The sequence below is a fragment of the Hippopotamus amphibius genome, chromosome 5, assembly GCF_030028045.1.
Source record: "Hippopotamus amphibius kiboko isolate mHipAmp2 chromosome 5, mHipAmp2.hap2, whole genome shotgun sequence".
NCBI lineage: Eukaryota > Metazoa > Chordata > Mammalia > Artiodactyla > Hippopotamidae > Hippopotamus > Hippopotamus amphibius.
This window is the reverse complement of record NC_080190.1, coordinates 140,176,599-140,200,824: the sequence shown is the minus strand read 5'-3', so window position 1 is coordinate 140,200,824 and position 24,226 is coordinate 140,176,599. Positions and strand designations below refer to the sequence as shown.

Here is a 24,226-nt window from a genome sequence, read left to right as displayed (position 1 = left end):
GTTCATCAGTCAATTTCATTCTTAGACCAGCCAGAAGAACCTAGAAGGGTAGAGGTAAGTTTTTCTTCCTCCCGGACAGTTTTAAATCTCCTGGGGGAGTTAGAAAACTTCCACTGAGTAAGTGCACTTTGAGATATGTCTTGAAGTGTTCATTAAATTTTCATAGAGTGACCAGGAGGACACATGTGAAGCAGTGGAAAAATGATGAACAAAAAATTGGAGGAGTGAAACTACATGTATGCTCTGAGAAGGCAAAAACTACAACATGGCTGAAGAGCAGGGTGCAGGAGGGAGAAAAAGAAACCAGCATGAATGGACTGGTCTCAGGTGTGTGCTGGGCATTTTCAGATGTCATCTCATTTAATCCTTTCAGCAATCCTTGAGATGGTGTCTGTTGCCCCTATTTTACCAGGTGCACAAAGGCCAAAGCCGTTTCCTCATTGTTCTGTGCTGAGGATGAGGTGAGGAGGATGGCAGAGAACAGGTGGAGGGAGGTCGCCCACCGTGTAATGAGTCCACACTCGACTCTAGAGGCACAGGGAGGGAACTCATGCAAAGAATTCTGAGCAAAGAATGGCACGATTGCCTCTGAATTTTAGAAAAAAAGTGCTGGTGTTAATGGAAGAATCAAATAGAGTATTCTTTCTATCGCCTTCATTCATTTAATTAAAATATATATATTGAAAACTTCCTATGGGACAAGACTATGTTCCAAACCTGTGGGAAAAAATCTTTGGGGCCAGACACAGCCCCAAATCTCATGAAGTTTACAGTCTCTGTGTGTGTGCATATAATACATAGCTTATATATGCCTTTTTCTACATTTTTATTTTATTTTATTTTATTTCATTTTATTTTATTTGGCTGCACCGCATGGCTTGTGGGATCTTATTTCCCTGACCACTGGTTGATCCTGGGCCCCCTCAGTGAAAACACTGAGTCCTAACCATTGGACCACCAGGGAATTCTCATTTGAGCTCATTTTTCTTTGTTTTTTGTTTTGGCCGAAGAAGAATTTTTATAACTTTTATGTACAGAAAAATCAATAGTGTACACTAAGCTGGCCAGTTTGGTGGGCAGTTCTTTGACCTTTACCTTTTCCAACTTGGCAATGTGAGCCACTGATTTTGGACCCAGGATGTTGCCTCCCTGGTGATGGCAGATGTCATCCTTCCTGTAGCTGTAATTGGTCTTGATGGCTTCTACCAGCTTAGCCAGAGTGTCTTTGTCTTCCAAGTTGACTTGTGTGAAGGCAATGGTGGTGCAGGTCTTCCTGCGGACCAAATGCCCCAGCCTGGCCTTTGCCTTGATCATGTGGTAGGGAACCCCATCTTACAGGGCAGGCAGGAAGACCGCCAGCTCAGTGGAATCCATGTCATGTGCAGTCACCACCAGCTGAGCCTTCTTGTTCTCCACCAAAGTGAGCACAGTATTAACTCCTGCTCAAAGGACAAGTGGCCTCTTGGTGGGACAGCCCCTTTGCCCACAGCTTTCTTCTCTGCTCAGGCCAGCAACCTCTGCTTCTTGCCTTGCTTTGTCTCTGGTCTGTACTTGTTGGCCAGCTTAAGCACTTGAGTAGCTGTTTGGCAGTCCAAGGCCTGGGTGAATTGGTTAATCACAGGACGTACTTTCAGCTGCTTATAGAGGATTTGTCACTGCAGCTGGATGTAGTGGGGCTATTTGATGAAGTGGGTGAGGTCCCTTTTGGGCTGGAGGTCCTGTCGAATGCCAAAATTCTTGGGCCGTTTTTCAAACAGGGGATTGATCATCTTCTTTGCCTCCTGCTTCTTTACGACAGCAGCAGCTGGGGCCATCTTCTTTCCCTGGGCCTTCTTTCCCTTTGCATCTTGAATGGCTGGTGGAGAGAGCCTGAGCTGATTTTTGTATATGATGTAAAGTAAGGTCCAACGTTATTCTTTCACATGTGGATATACAGTTTTTCCAGCACTGTTTGTTAAAAAGACTGTCGTTTCCTCATTGAGTGGTCTCAGCACCTTTGTTAAAAATCATTTGAACATATATTCAGGGTTTATTTCTGGGCTCTCTGTTCACATCCATTGGTCTATATGTTTGTCCTATGCCAGTACCACATTGTTTTGATTACTACAGCTTTGCAGTAAGTTTTGAAATCAAGAAGTGTGAGTCTTCCAATTTTGTTCTTTTTCAAGGTTGTTTTGGCTATTCTCTTGAGATTCCATATGAATTTTAAGATGGGTTTTTCTGTTTCTGCAAAAAAACCCATTGAAAGTTTGATAGCAATTACATTTGAATCTGCAGATTGGGTAGTAGTCACACAGCATTTTGAAAGTGCTAAATGTCACAGAATTTACACTTTAAAGTGGTTAATTATATGTTATGTGAATTTCAGCTCGATTTTGAAAAAAAATTGGGCAATTATACCTGAAGAGCAGGTATGGGGGTGGCATGAGGCAGCTAGAAGGTAAAGGAGGTTGTGATCAGAGGAAGGAAAGTTGGGATTGAAGACCCCAATACTGAATAGTTTAGTACAGGTGACAGACCCTGGAGTTGAGCAGTAAAAATGGCTAAGGTGATCCAGAGCTTAGCTACAAAGACACTGACTTCACAAGGAGATTCAAGACTGCAACTTCAGAAAGATACATGTCCAGCTAGGAATGGTGGCCATCGCTGGAGTGGGGTGGGGATAGCTGGGACTATTGGGAAATTTTATTATTATAGTACCTTTCTAAGGAGAAAGAGTAATGAAAGTTGTCTTAAAGCTATAATATAGGAATTTTAATTTAGGAAAAGAAGACAATGACCTAAGTGCCTTCTTTTAAAAAAGTCATTGTGGGAGTGTCAGGAAGGTGTCAGATGATATATGCATCTACAGGGTGCAAAGGCCAACTGGGTTAATCTCTTATTTATTTTCAGAATAGTGTTGTCGAGCTGGGAAATGGCCAATCCTGCCTCCCAACCCTGTAGCACATGAGGCTTGGTAGAGTAAACACCCCTCAGTTGGGGACTGAGGCAAGGGAAGCTATGTTCTTATATAATAGCCAGGTGTCAGTTAAGGCAAGGAATGGGAGACAGACTGGGGATGTGGAAGGATTTATTCACTGTGAAATGGGGGTTCTAGAGAAAACAGAAAAGTGTGAGAAGGAAAGGAGCAGCTAGGGAATGAGTGTGGGAAGGCACAAGGCAGCCTGGGGACAGGATGACCAGAGGCATTTACATTTGGCACTTATATGGTATGGGAATAGGTGGTTCAGTGACTCATAGTGGCTGTGAAGGCCCAGAAAGACCTGCGATGTCAAGTTTAGCAACAGTGGAATAGGTCTCCTGGGACCTAAACAGGATATTGGACTTCAGCTGGGATGCTACGGCCAGGAGAATTTGGGTAGACAATAAAACAGTAATACAGAGTCCCAGAGGAAGACACGAGCATGGATAACCTTAGGGCCCACGAGCAAACCAGACAAACCAAAGCTGAAGGTTCGTACAGGTCTTTAGAAGGCTGGCTCCCAAGGGTGGGCCTGGGTTCTGGAGAGCCTTATAAGCCAGCAGAGGCATCAAGACATGATTTGTAAGAACCAAAGTTTCATTATGGGTTTTTACCAGTGGAAGGACATGAAAACAGCATTTAGGGAGGATTAGTATGGAAAATACCCACGCGAAGTGGATGCAGGCAGGAAAAATTGGGCTTGCCACAGACTTTGCAACTATCCAAACATGATGTGGTGTAGGACTGGACTAGGAAGGAGAAAAAACCATAATTTCAAAATAAAAACAAATGAAACTTGGTTTAGGTTTGCAAGGCAGATTAGAGACACAGACGTAGAGAACAAGCATGTGGACACCAAGTGGGGAAAGCGGGGAGGGTTGGGGGGGAATGAATTGGGAGATTGGAATACCAAATTGTACACTCTAAATATATGCAGTTTATTGTAGGTTAACTGTATCTCAATAAAAGTTCTTAAAAAATAAATAAATAAAATAAAAAAAATGGAACTTGGTTTATATATGTGAGGAATAGAGAAAAGAAGGGATTGAAATTTTTCAAAAATTTGAACTTGGCTGAGAGTTACACCAAGCACAGGCAGGGGAAGAGGATCAGTTTGGGGGGAAGGAATATATAGTGATGACTTTAGTTTGGGACCTACATTCATTTGATTCTTACAGCTAAGTGAGACTTTGCATCCAACCATGTGGAGCAACTTAGTATCATAGTCTACAGACAAAGAAATCTTGAGTTTGAGATAATACAGGACATCCTAGAAGAGATGTCCTAGAGGCAGTTGGCCATTCAGAGCTGTACTTTAATGACAGATCAAAACTAGTGATACCAATTTTGGAGTCATAGGAGTAGTCTTGTCAAATTATTCTATAGGAATGGATGAATTATCCAAGGGGGAGGAAAGAGTGAGAAGAGGAGAAGACTAAAGACATAGGAGGAGACAGCAGAGAATTGAATCAAGAAGCAGAAAAGAGACAGGAATTTTGGCTTTGCTATTTGTCAGCTACAGGAACTTGACAATTTATTGACTTCCCTTGGGTCTCGGACTGCAGTCATATCAAGCCTTGCTGGGGTTAGGGTGGGGTGTGGGTGGAGAATCTGCTTCCAAGCTCACTCACATGGCCTCTGGTCCTTGGTTGTTGGCTGGAGACATTACTATCTTACCATGTAGGCTTCTCCACAGGGGCACTTACAACATGGCAGTGGGCTTCTCTCTGAATGTGAGCGAATGAGAGAGGGCCCTGGTCTCTTACAACCGAATCTCAGAGGTGACATCTCATCACTGCCAAATTCTATTCATTAGAAACAAGTCAAGAGGAAAGGGTTATTTAAGGGTGTGGATACCAGGAGGCAGGATTACTGAAGGCCATTTTAGCGAGTGCCTGCCATAACATCTAACAGTTATATTCTTAGACACTCATACTCATTTCTTTACTTTTGTAGCTAGTTCACCTAAATTGGCAATTCAATAAATATTGAATCCACTGAGGTGGGCACAGGCACACATGGGACACAAAAAAAGACAGTTTTACCTGGAGGGAAAAATCTTAGAAATTTCAAGAGAGGAAATTATGCTTGCACTCATTCTGAAAGGATAAACAGGAGTTTATCAGGAGACAAGGTGGCCAAGTAAAAAGTTTATCCAATGATTATAATTTGGACTGTGGAGTTCTTATGTACTGATTTTAAAGCTGAGTGGAAATATGGCAGGCAAGAAGAAAATATTTCCTAATTTGAAAAATCTCCAGTCTAATCAAAATGTAAAACATTGAGCAATTCACAGGATTTTATCATTTGATTTCAAACATATCTTTAGAAATTCTAATAGTTTAACTCAGTCGACCAGACCTTGATAGCCATTTTACTAAACTAGCACTCCTAAGTTTCATATGTTTTCTAAAAATATTTTTATGAGCACACTGATCAACTAAAAACTTGCATGGAATAATTCAGAAACTTCTTTAAGATTACAATTTAGAATGCACTTAGGAAAAACACAAAGGCTATTCTCCCATTTTCAATGCTATTACTCTATTACAACAGAGCTGAAATTCTACTTTTACTTTTCATTGTTGATTTTACGAATTCTGTGAGTTTTGCAGGCTCCCATGGTTGACACACATTCTGCTACCTTCTTGCTTTCTTCACCTGTACATTCAGTATTCTGGATACCTAGGGTTATGCGTATGGCTGAACTTCAAGTAAGCTGGTTTGGCAGTTTCCCAAAGCAGCAAAAATGACAGAACGTTAAGTAGCTTTTCTAAGGGCTTCTCTCCTTGTGACTACGGCTATCACTGTAGAATGGGTAGACTCACTTCTTCCCTGCAAGTCTGGATTACTCTTTAGGGCTGTCTGATCACTCGGGCTTTGGCTCGGTCTAATCTGACTTCCCCCAGATCTAAGCAACCAGAGGGAAGAGCAAGCAATGATGGGAGGTCCTGAGCAACACCGGCTCATCATATTGGAAGAATATTGAGGGGCTTCCTAGGTGGCGCAGTGGTTAAGAATCCGCTTGCCAATGCAGGGGACACGGGTTCAATCCCTGCTCCAGGAAGATCCCACATGCAGCGGAGCAACTAAGCCCGTGTGCCAATAAAAAAAAAAAAAAAAAAAAAAAAGAATATTGATTTTGAGTCTCTGACCACTGTTCTCCAACAACTAAAAGAGTTGGTTCATCATTTTACTGTGGTATTAGCAACCAAATGGTGGATCCCAGTGCTTGATAGTCATGTAACTCTGCTGCCAGTGGGTATGGTGCCTGGGAAGTAAGAGGCGTGCCACAACACAGAGCCTCTGTGTTAAATCATCTCCCACTCAAGGGCTGCTGCTGGCAGCTGGAAATTTAACTTGGGAATCAAATACACTGTTAAGCACCACTGTTTTTGTGTACAAAGAACAATGACTGAGACTATTTTGTGTGTTTTTTTTTAAAGCATTCTTGATGTTACACTATTATACTGTCCCTCATTTTCTATTCCTTCACTTTCTTTGAAAAGCAAACTCTCTTTTCTTGGTAATTAGGCACACAAGTAAACATAAAACAACCCAGCTTTTCTTGGACAGTTTATCTCCACTTTTATGACTACCATTTAAAATTAAAAGAAAACAAACACTATTCAGTTCTCTCAAATTAGACACAGGCATTTTCTTTCTTTCTGTCATTTATTTTTTTGGTAGGCTATTGATTTCTTTGGGGAAGAGGAGAAATCAATAATGGCTAATCACAGATAAAATGCATCCTAATTTTAGTATGAATAAAAAAAGCATTTTAAAGAAACAGAACTTATTTATATGTCAATATGCAATCATCATATTTAAAGTTAAAATAATGCTAAATTTTGCTGGTTTTTTAAAAAATAATTGAGTAGTAATGAATATGTTTCACCTTTACCTTCAGATTAAGTAAGGAAAGTGTCTAAGGGGTCTCTCTTCTCCAACATCCCCCCAGGGTAGAAATCCCCTCTGTATATCTCAGTGAGTCCAGTGACAAGATATTGATAGTTTTCTGCTCCAGGAGACATCCTAGGGCATTGCCATTACTATGCTGTTAGGAAGTAATCAGACGCCTATGTGCAAGGCACTGTGTTCTATCAGATTAAAAAAATAAGAATAAAATCCTTGCCATAAAGAAGCTTAATACCCTGTTCACAAAGTTCAGACAATAATTACAATAACATAAGACAAGAAATTAAAGGGGCCATAGAAAGGCACAACACGTCTCATGGAAACTCAAGGGGAGGAAGGAGATAGCACATCTAGCCAAGGGAACACACTGGTCCTAGCTCTGCTGTCTGGACTGACACTGTAGTTTCTCTTGTCCACTTGTAGAGCTTGACATAGTCTACAGACAAGTCCAAAAAGGCAATATGGTTGAGTGGCCCGAAGCTAGGTCTTGGGCATTAGACATCTTTAGACATGAATCTGGACCTGTTCTTTTTTTTAATTGGGTGATCTTGAGCAAGTCACATAATCTCACTGTACTTCTGTTTTTTCATTTGTAAAATGGGCATAGTAAGACCTACCTGACAAGCTTATTGAAGCATTAAATAATGATATAAGGGGCTTTAGCATTAGTGCCTGCCACTTGGTGTATAAAAAATCATAACTTTTGCTTTTACCTTTTTTTCAGTTTCCTTGTGTGGTTTTCTCTCCTGATTTATCTTGAACATTTTTCTCACTCCTAATAATATGTTGTTTTCTAGACCACCTCACCTCTATAGCTATCCTCCTCCAAACTACCTAGTTTTCATTCTCCTGTACAATGTGCTACCTAGAACTTTACGACAATAAAACTTTCCCCCCAAACAGAACAGCTACAGTTGGTTTCTGACCAAAACAGTAAACCAAACTACTACTTCCTTTCTGACCTGTACTTCTGTTAATACATTAATTTTTGGATGCCCAAGATGATTGCATTCAAGTTGTTTTTGTTTTGTTTTTTTGTGGTTTTTTTGGTTTTTAGCAATTCCACACATGCCTTATTGGTTCATGGCAAGCTTGTGGTCAACTACCTTCTCTAGGTACTATTTAGATAATGAATAATCAGGTCTCTCCTGTCTTGTACTTATGCAATTGACTTTTTTTTTTTTTTGGCCGTGCCACAAGGCTTGTGGGATCTTAGTTCCCCAACCAGGGATTGAACCCGGGCCGTGGCAGTGAAGGTGCTGACTCCTAACCACTAGACTGCCAGGGAATTCCCGTGCAATTGATTTTTTGAACCTAAATGAAGATCTTTTCCTTTCACTCTCTTGTGGAGGCCTGGATTCTTGGTTGCAAGTAGCAGAAAGCTAGTTGGAACTAACTTAAGTAAGAAAAACAAATTTTTCTGTTGGTATAACTGAAGAGCAAGAAAAATGGGAAAAACTAGAATGCTGACTATCCCTTCTTCATGATGCGTAGTGGCTTCATTTTCTCACATAGCTTTCTCTTGGGACCCTTATCCCAGCAGCTCCTGGCTCATATTGTCGTGAATTTAGCCATAGAAGAAATGATTCCCTTGTCCATTCCTCCTCCCTCCAACCAAGGTCTGAATCAAATATGTACCAATTGTCGTGGAGCTGTCTCTGCCCTCAAGCTAGGGCGAGAAGCTGTCAACCCTTAAACCCATTACTGTGTCCCGGGAAGCCAGAGGGTTGAGAAGGTGGCAGCTCCCAGCAGAACTCAGGGTATGGCAGGGGAGAAAGTCTCCCAAAGGAATGAGGAATACATTTTCTAAGAACAATGGAGAGGGATTCTCTGGTGGTCCAGTGGTTAGGGCTCTGTGCTTCCACTGCAGGGGTCACGGGTCAGCGAATTAAGAAGATCCTGCATGCTGTGAGGCAAAAAAATTAAATAAATAAATAAATAAATAAATAAATAAATAAGTAAGTAAATAAAAGCAATGGAGGTGGCTTAGAATTAAATGACCTAGCCAAATAGGGCCAAGATGAAATGAAGGTTCTCAAACTACTGTTGTTACAGATGGTTGAATGACACAAAAATAATATTTTTGTGAAACAAGTCATTTATGTTTCTTCTCCCTATTTTAGTAAAAAAGGAACTAATCTTTTATTGTCTTTACTGCATGGGCTTTTCTCCTTTTAGTTAATACTAGGTAAAGCAAATTTAGATTTATAACAGAACTTGCAAAACTTCAAATTAAATGACAAAGTAACAAAAAATTCTCATTAAATAAAATGTAGCCCGCAGTTATGGTTATTGACAATCATTTAGGTGCTCATGTGACAGCGCCTAGGCTAGGTTATTTATTTTAAAAAATAGAGTAAATCATAATTCAAACTGGACAAGAATAGATTTCAGAGCTCCTATTTTCTATATGCCCGGAACCAAAAAGTCTAGGATGTCTGCCAGGCAGTTGTCTTGAGACAGAGAGGTACAAGCCTATCTTGCTATGTATTCCCCAACAAACAAAACACTTAGATAATAATAAGCAAAGTGAAAATGAGATTACTTTTCCAAGGATTTCCTAACTTCCAAGGATTAGAGAAAGATATGAGGAAGCAAACTCATGGGTCATGTCCATTAATTATTCCAGTCATGTATGTTACATTTTTAAAAAATTTATTTATTTATTGGCTGCACCATGTGGAATGCGGGATCTTAGTTCCCTGACCAGGGTTCGTGCCCCCTGCAGTGGAAGTGCAGAGTCCTAACCACTGGACCGCCAGGGAATTCCTGTATGTTACATTTAATTTGTAAAACAGGATTATTGCTTTGCCCTTTTACATAGGGTTCAAAACAGTCCTCTTAAATGAACAGCGAGTAATTTGTTATTTCTTGAAGTAATACAAGACATCAGTGTATTGCTTATGACTTGCTTATCTTAGAAACCATCCAAATCACTTGGGAGATACGCTGGCCCATACCTAATGACACACACAGCCACTGCAATGAAAACAAAAAAAATTCTCTTCCCTCAAACTGGGTTTGTATCTGGGTTCTATCACCCTTTGCTTGCCAGGCATACCATTCTATAGTTCAAATTGTCCTGTGGACAGAGATATGGGTGACAGACATGAGTGACTTCAAATCAGTGCTGGGGTGCAGGGCACCTGGACTGGAATGAGGCATAATCCTGCTGACCTGATCCCCACATTTTGTGAGAAAAAAAAATTAAATATGACAATAAAAAGTCTCCTTCCAAATTAAGTGATTCCTCACCTGAGGTGAAAATCAACCTAGGTAAAGGGTTACAACTCTAAAAGATTATAACAACGGATTCTTAGCAAATAAAGGATAGTAACTTATATTAATTCTGTTCAAAGAGAGAACTGTGTGCTCAGCTCTGTGCTCAGCAAAGTAATTTAAAAAGCAAGCAAATGGGGACTTCTCTGGTGGCGCAGTGGTTAAGAATCTGCCTGCCAATCCAGGGGACACGAGTTCCATCCCTGGTCCAGGAAGATCCCACATGCCTTGGAGCAACTTAGCCTATAGCCACAATTACTGAGCCTGTGCTCTAGAGCCTGCGTGCCACAACTACTGAGCCCACGTGCTGCAACTACTGAAGCCTGTGTGCCTAGAGCCCATGCTCTGCAACGAGAAGCCACCATAATAAGAAGCCTGAGCACCGCTACAAAGAGTAGCCCGCGTTCGCCGCAACTAGAGGAAGCCTGTGCACAGCAACGAAGACCCAATGCAGCCAATAAATAAATGAATAAATAAATTTATAAAATAAATAAATTAAAAATTAAAAAAAATAAAAAGCAAGTAAATGAGTAATTACTCAATTTACCTGTCCCGTAAAAGTCATAGTACTAGATTCTTGATAAGCGAGTTAGCTTTTTCGAAGATGATCAGTGCACAAAAAGATGTGGACAACTGAAATATCATAACATACTAAAGTTTGAATGTTTTAACTACTCAAAATCTATATATTTTGGTTTTCTACATAATGAGACACACACTAAGAATGTACCTTAGCAATAGAAATTCTTATTAAGCACTCTTTAAATATTCCCATTAAATTAGGATTTTCACTCTCAATTACCATTGGACCCTTTATTTTGTCACATTTACATAGGTGACTACAAGATATTTCTATTACAGACTGGTAATTTTGGGTTTACCTATTGCTTTTTGAGTGACTTGTCTTTATCAACAATCTAATTAATTCAGTCTTTTATATCTATTGGCACAAAGGCAAACAAGTTTGAATCAATAGACCAGGATGATCTAAGTGTGAATGGTATATCATTTTATCTTAAGGCTCTTTATTTAATGATAATACTTTCTCTGGCACTACCTGTGTTTTTGTGTATGAGTAACCTGACTTGGCAAAAACCCCCAAACCGCAAATCCAAAACACAATTAAATATGTTGTTCTCATTAGGCAGCTATCATTCTATTAAAGTTACATACTATGTTGTCTAGTTCATTGAAGTACAGTTTTTAAGGCTCTATTGTATTCATTAAAAGCTAGCATTATTTAGATTTGGATACATAAATACTAATCATGAGGGCACATAGTTTGAATAACAAGTTGTTGAGCTGCTTCATTGTATAAATGATGTTGGATTAGGGTCTAATGCAGTTGAAAGAGTGGACAACACTCACTGACTTCATTTCAGCTGCTACCCACTTGAACCCATGCCATGTGTCTGTGCCTCCCACTCCACCGAAATTCAGTTAAAGGTCACGCATAACTTTTTTTTAAAATTAATTTATTTATTTTTGGCTGTGTTGTTGCTGCGCACGGCTTTCTCTAGTTGCAGCGAGCTGGGTCTACTCTTCATTGTGGTGTGTGGACTTACTGTGGTGGCTTCTCTTGTTATGGAGCATGGGCTCTGGGTGTGCGGCCTCAGTAGTTGTGGCGCACAGGCTTAGGTGCTCTGAGGGATGTGGGATCTTCCCACCAGGGCTTGAATCTCTGTCCCCTGCACTGGCAGGCAGATTCTTAACCACTGCACCACCAGGGAAGTCCCCACACATAACTTCTTTTCAGGTTCTTATCATTCTCCTTACTGGATCCTTATAATAGCTTTCCAAGTGTTCTCTCTGCCACACATGTATAGTCCTTTTTCTTCCCACCCCTACACTCTCCCCTTTTCTAAAATTCAAATCATTCCCATGACTGAAACGTTTTGGCATTAAAAATCCAAACTTCTTAACATGAGTTTGGAGTTTACCAATGACTTACCATTTTCCCAAATCAGACCCCCTTTCAGCCTGTTTCAGGAATACGACATCCTGATCACTCATTCCATCTTGGAACACCCTCTCTGAATGGCTTGACCTCGTACTACTGTGATTCTCCTCCAGCTGGTCCTCTTTCTGGCCTGTCTTCTCTCTGGCATTTCTCTAAGTCCTGTGCTTGTATCCCCTTTCCTGTAGACCTAAATAGTTCCTTAATTATCATGTCTGTAGGAGAGGCCCCCAAATTCACAGCCAAAAGGGTTCCAGATCTCCCTATTTCCTGGGGCTTTTGGACCATTTTTACATGGATATCTCATCAACAGCTCAAACTCTGCTCAAGGAAGGCTCATAGTCTTCCCTCCGAATTAGGTCATTCTATTTCCATCTCTGTTCATGATTCCAGAATTCTCCCTTTTGAATAGTTCCATATCCCCAAATCATTTGACAACTTATTTCCCTTGATATTCAAGATTACCTCTCGTCTTTCTTTGCCTTTTCCCTCCCAGCTATTCTGAATCTCCTGGTACTCTTCCTAACTGCTATAAGAGTCTCCTTCACTATTTCCCTCTCTCAAACTTTCTATTTTCAAGCCCATTGATGCCAGAGTAATCTTTTTAAGATATCTTTGAGTATATCAGGTCCCTGATTAAATGGTTTCAGAATGAAGTCCAGGGTCTTATTCCTTTTTGACCTCACACTAACCCACCTTTTCAATCTCATCTGCAACCATGACCTATGTTGGAGCCAGAAAGCTCACTCACAGTCCTCTGAACTGGCCCATTTCTGTGCCTTCTCTCATGTAGTTCCCTTGCCTGGAATATCTGCTCTCAAAATCACTTATTTCCCATGTCTAGAATGTCTGCTCTCAAAATCTCTCTCTACCTTTCCCCAGCAGCCTCTCACTAAGCTGCAGTCATTTCCCACTTACACTAGGTTCCATGCAACATTTTATCCATCTGTCAACAATTTAGTTATTTTGCGTAGTTGTTTTATTTCCCTTGCTAGACTGTAAGCAAGATTTTAAGAGGGGTATTCATTTCTAGCCTTCCTCCCTTCACCAGGGGGTCTAGTAAAGTGCTTATAAATGTTCTCAAGCGAAAAAATTTTTTTAAGGAATGAAAGAGAAAATCAAGAGGCAGTAGAGTGAAATATGGAAATGTGAAATCAGGAATAGAGTCCACAGCTCCTGATTTCTACCTAATACTTTCACCCCAGAGCCTACATTTCAGCATTGCCACCTTTCCACTCAGGAATGTGCTCTCTCTTCCTTTCTTATCTCATGATTTAGTAATCAACCACATTGCTGCTCACAAAGTAAACAGACAGTCGGGAAGTACCAGAGGAAAAAAGTCTGGGTCTTTAACGCAAAGATTTTGGAGGGGTGTGTCAGCACATATTTCATTGAGTCTGAGTTGCAAGGCGTTAGCACGGGAGGACTCAGTCTCTGATGAGTAGCGCGAAGGCATTTTAAAAAGATGAGAATAAACTAAAAGCTATGTAGGTCGTCCTAGGTTCGCCAGTAAAAATAACTTTGTTACGGAGTAGCAAAATTAAAATGAAAGCGCAACGAGACTTCGGGGGTTAAAGCAATGTGCCCTCGTAACATCGGTAATGCCCTCTCCCACAATGGTCCTTCACTAACAAGGACTGGGTCTGACTGCACCAACCCTTTTAAAAAGGAAGACATAAATGCCACACTCCTTTAAAACAAATTCCTACTGCACCACACTGCAACGTGCGAGCACTGGGGACATTTCCACGCGGTCACGAGCGTCTGCAACCAGCCGAACACTGGGCCAAGCCGTCCTGGCCATTAGGAACGCGCTTCCAAAAAGGAGCGCTGCATCCCACGGGAGCTGGAGCTTCACCCTGGGAGGGTAGTCCCCGGGCGTAGTCTACGGAGCCCTCCCAAAGCGGAGCACTCTCGAGGGGGGAGGCTCCGAGGGTGGGCGGCACAGGTCTCCTTTTCACCTTCTGCAGGCAGTGCACGCGTCGCGCAGCCTAAGGTCCCAAACTGCGCTGGGCGCCGCGGCCGCAGGGCCCAGCTCCTAAAGGGCCCGGGCCCGCCTCGGGCGTGAGCGCAGGCGCCCAAGCGGCGGGGGCGCGGGAGATGCAGCGCTCAGTCCGAGACACCTCCCTTCTCCGCGCCCGCCCACGTCCGCGCGGCGGGCCCTCCACCCGCAGGGAAGCTGCCGAGGGCAGGAAGCGGCCGGGCGACCGGGCGACCGGCACCTGCACCGCGGGGTCGCCCCGCCCCGCCCCCTCGGGCTCCCTCCGCGCCGTCCCCCTTTCTCTTCCGCACGCTCCCTCCTCTCCTGGCAGCGGGCCCGCTGCGGCCGGCTCGCGCGGCGGCCAGGCCGGCCGTGACGTCACGAGGCCCCGCCCCCTCACTATAAATACGGGCGTCGCCGGCGCCGCCTTCCCACACTCTCTGGCTCTTCGCTAGGCTGCGGTGTTTCGTTCTTTCCGCCTTCTCTGCCTCTTCTCATCCTTTCTCGCTCTTGTGCTCTGCAGTGTGACGAGGCTGAATCCTCTCCGCACCCAGCCCTCGCCTTTCTTCTCCTGCCCGCGCCGTTGTTGTATTTCTCTCCTTCGGCCGCCGCCGCCGCTGCTACACAGCTGGTGTCGGTGCCGCGCTTTTCCCCCCACGTCGTCCCCGCAGCCTATGGCCCAGGCCGCCTTGGGTATTTCTGCTCAAGGTAACCACATCCCTCTTTAAAAATTCCGCCGAAAAAGAGAAGACGCTTTACCCGACTCTTTGGGCCGTTATCTCACGTGAGTACCGACCCCAGGGGCGCGGGCGGGGCCGGGGCGCGGGGCCGGCCTCGGGGAGCCGCCGGGTGCCTCTGGCTGGGCCCCCGCTGCCGGGCCGACGTCCCCGCGGCGCCCCGCGGCCGGCCGCCTCGAACATGGCGGATGGCGGCGTGTGCGGCGGCGGCCGGTGCCTCCGCGGCGGCGCGGCGGGCGGCCTCCGGGCCGAGCCCGAGCCGCCGCGGCCGGGGCGAGGGGGCGTGTGCGTGTGGGGGCGCGCGCGGGGGGTCTCGCCGCCGGGGGTCGGCGTCGCCTGCGGGCGGCCGCCACCCCGCTCCCGTGGTGCATTGCTGTTTCCGGGGAGGGGGCCGGCGCGCAGCCCTGAGGGGGCCTCTGTCCCGCCGCCAGACCCCGAGCGGCGCCGCGCCTTCGCCTCCGGGGGCCCGGCGGGCGGCGCGACCGGTTGCGACCGCCGCGGCCTGAGGTTATGAATGGAGCGGGGCGGGCCCGGCGCCGGCCTCCTGTGACAGCTGCCGGAGGAGGACGGGCGCGCGCGGGCGCGGGGAGCGCGACCCCCCTCTGCTGGAGGAAAGTTGACGCCGCAAGGGGCCCGGCGGCGGGGAAGCCCCGGTGTCAGGTAGCAGGCGAGAGGCCTTTGGCCCCTTCTGGAAGCCTCGGGGCTGCTGCTCCGCCCCCCGCGGCGCTCCTGATTGGGCCGAGTCGCCTTCACTCACCCCAGCCGCCTCTCGGAGCCCGAGGATTAGTCACCATGGCTTCGTGTTCCTGGCCGCGCCGCGGTTCCAGGGCAGAGAGAGGGAGAGCGGTAGGCTTGGGTGGCTTCTCAAGTACTAATTTGGCGGTTAATGGTGGTGGTTTAACCCTTACGCAGTGTATATCCTGAACGCGTGCTTCTCAGGCTAAGCTGTTGGTTCAGAAACCCAAAATGGTCGGGAACACAGTTTACGGCCCCATGATGTTTCAGCAGATTTAACTGGGTTTTGTGATTGCATCGTGGGTACATTAAGATGTTTTGTGTCCTGTCGTATTTCCACCGTTGAGCCCCCTGCTTGGATGGGAACCTGAGGACTCTTAAGGGAGAGAATTGATGTGTGATCAAGGAAAGGTTGATGTGGACGAGCCTGGCAGAAATACCGCTAACAATTACAGGGCTAGGCCGTAACAATCCTTTGATATCTTTTGCAAATATAGGAGAGTGTAGATGCTGGTTATGAAGGCAGGTAGGCCCTGAAGAGTTAGTGGGAAAGAATAGGCTCCTGGTGATTATAGGTGATGTGGTAGGTCCGTAATCAAGTAATAGTGCCGTCCCTCCTGCCACCCAGATTTAACTTATAAATTTTCAAACACAGAGGGAGTGAAGGAACTGTATCCTCACCTAGGTTCAATAAACACTTAACATTTTGCTTTATTTGCCATTCCACTACCCATTCATCAATCTTATTTTTCCGGGTATTTCAAAGTAAGTTGGAGACACCAGAATACTTCATCCCTCCAACTTCAGTATGCACGTATCATTGAATAGTTTAATACTGTTTAAGTATTCTTTTTAAAAAATAGGGTAAAATTTTCATAGCAGCAAAATGCACAAATCTTAAGTATACCGTTTGATGAGTTTTCACAGAAATACAGCTATGTAATCCAAACCTTTATCAAAGATGAGAACATTGCCATCAAACGCAGAAAGTTCTCTTTTGCCCCTTCAGACTCCATCCGTCACTACCCACAGAGGCAACCACTGTTCTGACTTTGTGTTTTTGATATTCATCTGTTCATCAGTAAATTGTTCCTTTTAACTGCGGAGTAGTAGTACATTATATGAATACCTTGCCTGATTTTTTTTTTTAAACCACTTTATTTTGGAATAATTTTAGATTTAAAGAAAAGTTACAAAGATAATACAGAGTTACTTCATACTTCTCACCTAGTTTACCTAACTATAAGGGGTACTGACAGTACATTTGTCAAAATTAAGAAACTGATACATTACTACCACCTAAACTCTAGGCTTTCCTTGGATTTCACCAGTTTTTAATGTCCTTTCTGTCCAGGCGCCAATCCAAGGTACCACATTGCATTTAATTGTCATGTCTTCCCCAGTCATCTCTGATGTGGGACAATTTCTCGTGTTTTTTCTCCTGATTAGAGTGGGGTTTTGGGTTTTTGGAACCAATGCCCAGAGCAACTTGAGAAGTCATCGGTAAAGGCAATGTAAATTGTTCAGAGAAATACTGATAATTAGGGGGATACTAAGTTTCTGGGTAATTACTGTCAAAGTGATGGGAGGTTTTTGGTGATTTATTGGCCAGCTGCTGACTCAGTTAACTCTAGTTCTCCGTGTGCTATTTGCCAAGATACTGTAGCAAGGGACATTCTCTTCAAACAGTTAAGGAATTTGATTGCAGTGTTGTACATGATCCAACTGATATAAACACCATTCTAAATGAGAAAAGTTTATCTTTCCCTATACCTTCTTTTTTTCCCATATTTTTGTTTAACCTCCTCTAATGTTTTATCGTGACTGTACAAATGAACCTTCTGTTTATCCTGTATATAAATGGCTCTGTACCCCTTTTATGTGTGCCTTTCAAAGTTTAGAGCCTTCATTTCCTACTAGTATCTTTTTTGTTAGGTGGAAATATTTTAGAGATCCTGCTGAAGAACATTCTTGAATGTCTTAAGTTTAATGTCTTCAGCATTTCACAGCACTGCTCCTGGGTTTCATTGAGCAGCAAAATAGCTATTGTATGGGGGGGGGGGGTATCAAAATGTCTTAGCCAGGATAATTATTCTATTCCTTAGAATAGTTAAGAATAAACTCTGTCTCTGTCTCCAGCGTGAGTCAGCTTTTAATTTACTTTTACCTCAGTGTGGGAAGAATTGGAACCTTTGTTTTGGAATCTAATGTGATGATATAGTCACTGTTGTGTGTTGGTATGGATTCTTACATTATCCATAAATGTCATTGAGCATGTGAGCAGGATACCCCTAGTAGATTGAAAAAACATTTTCCTTCAAGGGTGCCTCTATCCTGGTTGAGATGAGATATGCTTAAGATGTGTCTAGAGTGCTTCTGAAATCTCAGATTCTTACAATTCCTAAGTTTCATTGTTTTTCTGGTTCCCTTCTTATCACTCATCTTCCAGTGATACTAGAAGGTGGTATTACTTTGTTTTATTTTTTTAATTTTTATTTTATTTTTATTTTTATTTACTTTTATTTTTTAAAGAATTTTTATTGAGATACAGTTGACATACAATAAATACATATATTTAAAGTGTACAATTTGATTTTTTTATTGGTAATGTATGTATGGCAATCTGTATTACTTTGAAGTAGCAATCACTGAATTACAAATAGAAGTATAGATGTAGTTGCTTAGGTTAGAGGTGAGAAGTCTATCCAGTCAAATCATAATAGGTAAAAACCGTTTCTAAAATGTAGCATTTTGTAGTGTGCCAAGCATGTTCACATTCATATGTTGTTCCTAGTGAGAATAGTTACTTAGGTTAGAAATGAGAAGGTTAAGAGGTTACTTGTCAGATATGTAAGGCAAGTTTCAAGTTATTTCACATGTATACATAGTGTATTAGCTAAGTCACAAGATGTTTTTCTTCCTGTAGTAGGATTTTACACTTAAGCAACGAAGAACTTGGAATATGGAGAGTAGAAGAAGGGTTCTGGGTAGTTTCAAACTATTAGGTATATTATACATATAACATCTTACATACATACCAGGTTGGTGAGGGCACTTGGACATTTTAAAATTTTAGGCCACTTAGAAATTTGGGTTTTGGAAGACAAATAAAAGCAAAAATGAAATTAGGTGAAGGCTGGAAGCTGAGTAAGGAGATAGAGCAACTTGGTAAGATGACTATGACCTCAGATTCTGTCAGTTCTGTACTCTGGCAGCTTGGAAATGCTTACTGCATAAAGAAGTACATGGTATTGTGACAGACCCTTTGAAAACATTGTTTTGTGCTTTAATGAAACACTTCAGACTAAAACTTCTTCCTGCACTTAATCTTTACATCAGTTTAACCTTCTTAAAAGCACAACCTAACATTTTTTAACATAGAACTTAAATACTTTCATTTTCTTCTTTAGGGCGAACTTTCTGACCAAGTATACAACTACCCAGAGGGCCTAGGAGAAGTGCTGTATAGAGAGCAGTTTGACTTCAACGCTGAGCCACCTTGGGAACCTAGCTGATGATAGGGGGGTTCCATCTCCTAACTTGTCCATGTAAGTATTTTCACATCTGTGCAGAGGATGAGGGAGGGTCTTGTAAAATAGAAGTAAAGGAAGAGTTCTTGTTGCTTAGTCTTTTCCAGAACTTGAAATTATATTTACCACTTCCCCCCCAACCCCCACTTTCTTTTATCCCCCTTTTGCTATCCCAGGCAGAGTTGTGGGAACTCTTCCCTACCAGGGATTGAACCTGGGCCATGGCAGTGAGAAAGCCTGAAACTCTAACCACTAGACTACCAGTGAACTCCCCCACTTACCCTTAAACTTGAAGTTGATTCGGTTGTATGCATTGTTTACTGGTGACTGGATCACTATGTATTACTATATTTAAGTACATACTGCAGGCTAAGTTTTAGGGACTCTTGTTAATCCAGATTTTAATATAATTTGGAGAGGTGGTTTGTGTTTTGGGGGGTTTTTTTTTTTTTTTTTTTTTTTTGTAAATTTTATTTTTGGTTGTGTTGGGTCTTCGTTGCTGTGCACGGGCTTCCTCTAGTTGTGGTGGGTGGGGGCTACTCTTTGTCATGGTGCGTGGGCTTCTCATTGCAGTGGCTTCTCTTCTACAGCACAGGCTCTAGGTGCGCGGGCTTCAGTAGTTGTGGCGCCCGGGCTTAGTTGCTCACAGCATGTGGAATCTTTCTGGACCAGGGCTCGAACCCGATGTCCCAGCATTGGCATGCGGATCCTTAACCACTACGCCACCAGGGAAGCCGTTTTTCAATTAGATGTGGGTGGTAATTTATCACATCATTCAGCCATTTAACTTGTTAGATTCAAGTATTTGGGCTTAAATCAGAAAAATAAAAAAATCAGTCATTTTTAAATAGAGCAAAAGATTCTGCTCTCCATTCCACTCACCAAAGCTCTACCCTAGAACATGGGATATAAGAGGTCAATCTTAGTTCTTGTTTTTCTAGTTTATGAGCATCTTGCCAGATATAATGTGATTTCTAGAGTTTATTTTTTTTTCACAAAATATCTTTGTATAATATTCACATGGTGGAAAAAAACTGGTTCTTTTTAAAGGACTTACTGAGAGATGATACATGCTTATCTCTCAACATGCTTATCTCTCAACATGCTGTCTTCCCAAGAGATTTTCAAGGGTAGTTTTTGAGTATACTTGATTTTCTGTGTATGGATTTAACTTTGAATTAAACCTGTGTGCAAAATGCAGTTTCACAGTAAACTGTTGTCTGAACTTGTGCTGCTAGATTTGCGTGGTTGATTTAAAATTTATTTGTAGATTTCTTGCTATTGAAATTTGGGTTTTGGTGTTGAGGTTTGGATGTTTTTAAGTGGGCTAGAGACTTGGAGGGGGTAACGTTAGAAAATTTCAGGAAATAGATCTAACTGGGTAGAATATGTTAAAATGAACCTTTCAACACATTTACTGTTAACCTCAAATTACAATTTTAGACTTCTTTTTTTAGGTCTAAAGAGAAAGGGGGGAAAACAGTTTAAATAATACAATTTTTTGAAAGTTGTACTGACTTGGAACCCAGACTGGAGGGTTTCCCATACTGGTTTTCTCCTAGCTGTGTGAATTTGAGCAAATTGCTTATTTTTTAAATCACAGCTATAAAATAAAGCTGAACTAGAACAGGTCCTCTGACCCGAAACTGTTAACAATGGTTTCTCTTTTTTTGAGTGTTTTAATCGTCCTTTGCTAGTGCAGTGTGTGTGGTCTTTGGAACAGTAGCATTAGCATAATCTAGAATAGAACTGCAGTGTCTCAGCTCCACCCAGACCTGAGTCAGAAATCTGCATTTTGACTAGGTGACTTGTATGCATATTAAAGAGAAGTACAGTTGCCACCAGTCCAGTGCCAAGCCAGTTCTCTCTTAATTTTTGTCATCTGTTCTATTTACAACATATCTGATGTGTTCTCCCAAGTTGGCTTGGAGATTTAAAACTTTTCTGGGTGAGGTATAGTTGACTCCATAGTCAGGAGTAGATTCTAAGATGGAAATTTAATAACAAACTTCATGTTTTAGGCAAGACCATATTAAAGGACAAGACTTTTTATTTCAGGTCTTTAGTGGAAACTTAACTTTGCATTATATTTTATATTTCTAGTGTTGTTTCCTCTTAGACTTGAGAAACATATCAATAAGTTTATACATTTATAAATGATTGTGCCAACTTAGGGAAAAGTCTTTAGGATAATTAATATTGTAGAACTCAGAAAGTCTGTAAGTTTCCCCCTCTTTTTTGTGTGTGGTGGTATAGTATACATAGGCACAGATAGAAGATGCTAACTATCCATTCTGCAGATTCTGGTAGCCAAAGTGACTGACCCATTTATTATGCCCAGGTACAACGTATATTATGTTAAGTGAAACTTTAGTTCTTGGTGCTTTGCTATAAAGTTACAGCCACAGTCCCTTATTCATATAATTCCAAAATCCAAAAGTTAAAAAAAAAATTTATAGCTTTCTTGATATGACCTAACCTGATTTGGGAACAAAATGTTGACCTGAATCTGAGTTGATTTGAAGCTATTTTTATTTTGACTTATCCCATCTAGTGCTGATATTCCTGATTTTGCTGCAGAAATATTGTGATAGAGTGTTGACTCAGCCTCCTGGAGAGCATTAAATAATATATTAAGAATATGTATATGTACTAAATTGCCATTCTAAAATCTGAGACATTTTGAATTCAGAAAGATGTCTGGCCTGAAAGGTTTCTTGACCAGAGTTAGTAAAGATGACAAGAGAAAAATTCTACATTCTAGAAATGTCCTTAGATACCAGTAGCAGTTTGTGATACTAGGCATTGAAATCCTGAGATTTTCTCTGAGAAGCAACAATACTATTTGGAAAACTGGAAGTCAAATTAATACACTGACCTTTATGGAAAAGATAGCATTGCAAAATGTATGCTTACATGAACTCTATTTGAACCGTGTTATACTTCCAATAGGATTTTTGTGCAGGTGGTCTAAACTCTAGGATTTGGCTTCAGAGTTAGGTTTTCACATCAGGTAACCATCTGAAATTTTAGGTAGTTCATTTCATTAAGTATCTGGGAACTTTATACATTGCTTACATAGTAAAATTTTTTCTTTTAAATATATGTGTGGTGTAATGTGTAAGCATTGTAAAGATATCTTAACAAATGCTTAAGCCAGTAATATCTCTGATTAATGAAGGGCTCTAATTGTGGAAAAATTTTTGCATACCTTTTAAATGTCTTAGGCTCTGTGTTGCAGTAGTTTTTTCAGTTGGCTAGATTTTCAAGTTATTTTAGCTAGAGCTCTGATTATAATTAGTAGATCACCCTAATAGAAAAATGTTAAAGACTATTTCACAAAACTAAATTCTCTTCTAACCAGCTGCTTCTATTAGATCTAGTGATGAAGTCAGATTGAATTAGTTATTAACATACACATTTTAATTTTTGTTTCTAAGAATGGAAAAGGAATTCAATTAATTGATTTGTCTAAAATTTTAACTATTTGTGTTCTCTCTCCTGTTTGTTAATACCTACATATGCCTTAAAAGAGCCTGCCTTACCTAGGTTGGGGTTATTTTAACTGGGGAAATAAAATGCTTGTTATGAATTTTACTACACAGTGCTATTCCTTCATGTTTTACTGTTGTCAGTAGAAAAGGCAAGTTTTTGGCCCATTATGGAGAAGTTTTAGTTTTGGTAATTTAAAGATTCTGTGGTGTAAGCAGATTGAACAGAATTTTTATTAATGGTTGTTGGTGCTCTTGGACCACAAACATGAATAAAACAATCATTGAAATATAGAGATTAAGGGACCAGTTTTTAAAGTATGTGTATCCCCTTGGCATGTAAAGAGTAATATTCAGTGGTGCCTCATTGCTTGTGTAAAGTAGCAAAAAAGCATTCTATATAAGCCCAATGGGAATAATAGCATGTTAATGGATAAAACAGGGTTTGGGGGACATGGTATTCTTTCTTCAGGCAAATTTAGACTTTTCTGGGAAGGCCAAATAGATTGGAAAGCAATGTAGATCACTTTTAAAGGGAATAAAATGGTTCTTGCACTTATTACAGAAAATAATTGAGCTGAGAAAATTAATAGTCACTGCCAATCTGTATATTCCATTACACTCCCTTTGGTCTTAATTTCAGAGTTTTGAGTTTGGGGTTTTTCTCCTCTGCCCTCAAAAAAAGCATTTTTAGACACTTAATTCTTCTGATTAGGAGTAAATAAGATTTTGTGTAAACTATATCTTATGAACTATGAAATCTAGGTAAATGGTAGGCTGCTGTTTTAGGCTGGCCATTGTTCAGATCAGCCTAAGGAGGCTGTTGCAAGTGAAATGCTCTCACATACTGGTAAGGCCTAGGAAACACAGATACTTTTATCCTTCACCTCCATTCCGGGGTTATCCATGCACAGTTAATCAAGCAGTTTGTCACAAGCTAACTGAAACAGAGATTTGGCCATCGTTTTTTTCTAATCCAGTGAATAACGTGAAGAACATTATGGCATGAATAGAAACAACACCAAACTGAGTTGCAAGGATTAGGCTGATGAAGTTAAGCCTGCTCAAACCATGCCCAGCCACCATGAGCTCTTAAATGCTTATAACTGAGTGAGTTGCAGCAGGAGCCAAGATGATAAACTCTCTTGGAATGCTCTGCTCTGAACTTCTCCATCTTTCTTCATTGTAAGCACACATTTCATTTATCTAGGATTTACTTGGTGTGGAGTTTTGACCTTTTTTTCCTTTACTGTCTAGTTTTGTAAACTTGTAAATTGATCTTTGTTACCTTGAGCAAAATTATTTGGGGGTACCATGGTTTTTGTTTTTATATTTTTAATCTGTGATGTGTGTGGAATTGATCCTTAAAAGCTTAAAATTTTCTTATGAAAACAGCATTCTCTAGAACTGCTCTGTTCAGTACGGTAGCCACTAGCCAGGTAGCTATATAAATTTAAAGAAATTCAAACCAAATAAAATTAAAAATTCAGTTCAGTTGCTTGACACATTTTGAGTGGTTGGGAACTATATGTGGCTAATGGCTGTTGTTTTGGACAGTGACATAGAACGTTTATAGAAAGTTCCATTGGGCAGTATCACTCTAGGATAATGTTACTGTGAATGTTAGTAGTATTAA

General features: G+C 41.5%; 1 protein-coding gene and 1 pseudogene across 2 annotated transcripts in view; one reads left to right on the top strand and one right to left on the bottom strand.

Annotated features, from left to right (window-relative positions):
* Positions 1-400: 400 nt before the first annotated feature.
* LOC130854301 (60S ribosomal protein L7a-like) lies at positions 401-12,836 on the bottom strand (annotated as a pseudogene).
* Positions 12,837-14,520: 1,684 nt separating this feature from the next.
* The window catches only part of AZIN1 (antizyme inhibitor 1), a 30,198-nt gene continuing 20,492 nt past the window's right edge, over positions 14,521-24,226 (top strand). The window contains exons 1-2 of one of the 2 annotated variants that reach the window (XM_057735746.1): positions 14,521-14,881; positions 18,980-19,117. The gene's annotated coding sequence lies outside the window, so the exon portion shown is untranslated. The remainder of the gene's footprint in view (positions 14,882-18,979; positions 19,118-24,226) is intronic. The other variant, XM_057735745.1, reaches the window with a different exon arrangement.